The sequence below is a fragment of the Herpailurus yagouaroundi genome, unplaced genomic scaffold (genome assembly GCF_014898765.1).
Source record: "Herpailurus yagouaroundi ecotype Mexico unplaced genomic scaffold, PumYag 212, whole genome shotgun sequence".
In the NCBI taxonomy this organism is placed as follows: Eukaryota; Metazoa; Chordata; class Mammalia; order Carnivora; family Felidae; genus Herpailurus; species Herpailurus yagouaroundi.
The window spans coordinates 2,307,455-2,310,889 of record NW_024412443.1 but is presented as its reverse complement, the minus strand read 5'-3'; positions in this window follow the sequence as shown (position 1 = coordinate 2,310,889).

Sequence of the window (3,435 nt, the reverse complement as noted above, 5' to 3'; positions counted from 1 at the left end):
AGAGAATGCTAACCAGTACTGGAAAAACCTCTTAATATGATTTCTTTGATCTTTGCGCCCCTCCCCCATTTCCTCTGTTTTATTTTTCTCAATCTCTTAATAATTGACTTTTTAAATTTTATAATGTTTTATTTATTTTTTGAGAGAGAGAGTGTGTGAATGGAGGACAGACAGAGAGAGAGAGATGATCTGAAACAGGCACAATGCTGACAGGCTCATAGCAGCAAGCTCGATGCAGGGCTTGAACTCACAAACCAGGAGATACTACCTGAGCCAACCACTTAATCGACTAAGCCACACAGGTGCCCCAATAATTGGCTTTTTAAACCTTTGTTTTTTTTTTTAATGATAAGTTGTAGACAAATAGGAAATGCCATCTAACATACAAAATCACAAAACATGTTGAAACTATCCTAAAATATGTGAAAGCAAAGTCTGAATTGTACAATTTTGGGGCAAATGTGATTGAGCATTGGGCAATCTGGTATTAAACTGACTTTTGGGCAACTGACCCCATTCTGACTACAGGGGTATTAGAGAGGGCCTCCTGCCTGCCAATACACTTCCCCAAGCTTCTCAGCTCATGTCTAGAACTGCCTTCTCACATAACAAATCCTTTTGTCCCAAGTAAAAAATGCAGAGCCTCAAATTCACATAACATAAACAGGTCCATCCATGCCACCTCTGAGGACAGATATTGGTAAAAAGAAAGGCAGAAATTTGTATTTGGAAGAAGAATCAGGGTGGATGGAGGTTCATGTTGCCAGTGGTAGACCTTGATGAGAGAGAAGGAGAGGTTTCATGGCTGGAAGAGGATGTGCAGGGAATAATCACGGAGGAGACCCCGAGGAAAAGGAAGATGCTTGTCTATGTGCAGGGCAGAACACCATCATCTTCACCTCTGTGACGCAGGACGTAAGAGGCCTCAGACTAGATCAAAGCTCACTCACTCTCTTTCGATAGACATGTAGGTTGTTTCATGTTCACTACTGTGGATAATGCTGCATGAACATAGAGACATCCCTCTGACATCCTGTTTTCATTTCCTTTGGATCTAAACTCAGAAGTGGAATAGCGGGATGGATATGTGGTTCCATTTTTAGTTTTTTGAGAAATATCCATTCTCTTCTCCAAAGTAGCTGAAACAATTTTCATTTCCACTGACAGCACGCAAGAATTATGGCCAGCAATGCTGTTTTACACACTTGAAAGTTGCAAAAACGGTAGATATTGAATATTCTCAGCAGTAAAAGAAACGGTAACTATGTGATAGATGGACTTATTGGCCTGTAATACAGCCTTCTAAGATTTTTTTCATATTTCTGTAACTTTTTTGTTCAAAGCACAATATTATTGCAAGAAATTTTTAAGTATGATAGGAGGGCTTTTGTTTTGTTTTGTTGTTTTTAATCAGCCTGGGGCACCTGGGTGGCTCAGTCATTTGAGCATTCAACTTCAGCTCAGGTCATGATCTCATGATTTGTAACTTGGAGCCCTGCATTGGGCTCTGTGTTGACAGCCGGGAGCCTGGAGCCTGCTTCTGATTCTGTGTCTCTGTCTCTCTCTGCCCCTCCCCACTCGTGCTCTGTCACTCTCAAAAATGAATAAACATTTTTTAAAAATTTTAATAAAAATGGAAATTTTAAAAAAAATCAACTTTTAAGGTAATGTTGAACAGTGACAAAGATTCTCACCTGGATGGAAATTCACTCAGTGGCACAAAAACAGACACATAGACCAATGGAATAGAATAGAAACCCCAGAACTAGACCCACAAACGTATGGCCAACTCATCTTTGACAAAGCAGGAAAGAACATCCAATGGAAAAAAGACAGTCTCTTTAACAAATGGTGCTGGGAGAACTGGACAGCAACATGCAGAAGGTTGAAACTAGACCACTTTCTCACACCATTCACAAAAATAAACTCAAAATGGATAAAGGACCTGAATGTGAGACAGGAAACCATCAAAACCTTAGAGGAGAAAGCAGGAAAAGACCTCTCTGACCTCAGCCGTAGCAATCTCTTACTCGACACATCCCCAAAGGCAAGGGAATTAAAAGCAAAAGTGAATTACTGGGACCTTATGAAGATAAAAAGCTTCTGCACAGCAAAGGAAACAACCAACAAAACTAAAAGGCAATGAGAGGAATGGGAAAAGATATTTGCAAATGACATATCGGACAAAGGGCTAGTATCCAAAATCTATAAAGAGCTCACCAAACTCCACACCTGAAAAGCAAATAACCCAGTGAAGAAATGGGCAGAAAACATGAATAGACACTTCTCTAAAGAAGACATCCGGATGGCCAACAGGCACATGAAAAGATGTTCAGCGTCGCTCCTTATCAGGGAAATACAAATCAAAACCACACTCAGATATCACCTCACGCCAGTCAGAGTGGCCAAAATGAACAAATCAGGAGACTATAGATGCTGGAGAGGATGTGGTGAAACGGGAACCCTCTTGCACTGTTGGTGGGAATGCAAATTGGTGCAGCCGCTCTGGAAAGCAGTGTGGAGGTTCCTCAGAAAATTAAAGATAGACCTACCCTATGACCCAGCAATAGCACTGCTAGGAATTTATCCAAGGGACACAGGAGTACTGATGCATAGGGGCACTTGTACCCCAATGTTCATAGCAGCACTCTCAACAATAGCCAAATTATGGAAAGAGCCTAAATGTCCATCAACTGATGAATGGATAAAGAAATTGTGGTTTATATACACTATGGAATACTACGTGGCAATGAGAAAAAATGAAATATGGCCTTTTGTAGCAACGTGAATGGAACTGGAGAGTGTGATGCTAAGTGAAATAAGCCATACGGAGAAAGACAGATACCATATGGTTTCACTCTTATGTGGATCCTGAGAAACTGAACAGGAACCCATGGGGGAGGGGAAGGAAAAAAAAAAAAAAGAGGTTAGAGTGGGAGAGAGCCAAAGCATAAGAGACTGTTGAGAACTGAGAGCAAACTGAGGGTTGATGGGGGGTGGGAGGGAGGAGAGGGTGGGTGATGGGTATTGAGGAGGGCACCTTTTGGGATGAGCACTGGGTGTTGTATGGAAACCAATTTGACAATAAATTTCATATATAAATAAAAAAAATAAAAAAAAAACAAATTTCTAAAGGATCTCAATATTAAACTTTTTAAAATACTAATTTATCTTCAATTTATAGAAAAAAAAGAATCCATGTATTCTTTTTCATGTATTGGAATACGAAAAGAGAGAAAACAAAGTTGATTTTCACGATATTTTTCAAGAATGTTAAAAGCCACAAAGGTAAAATAATAATAAAAATATCCTAGTAAAAAAATAAATAAATAAATAAATAAAAAGCAAGAAAATGGAGCCTCATTAAAAAAAAAAAAAGAAATTCACTCAGGTTCCTTTGAGGCTTTTTTTTTTTTTTTTTTTTTTTTTTTTTTT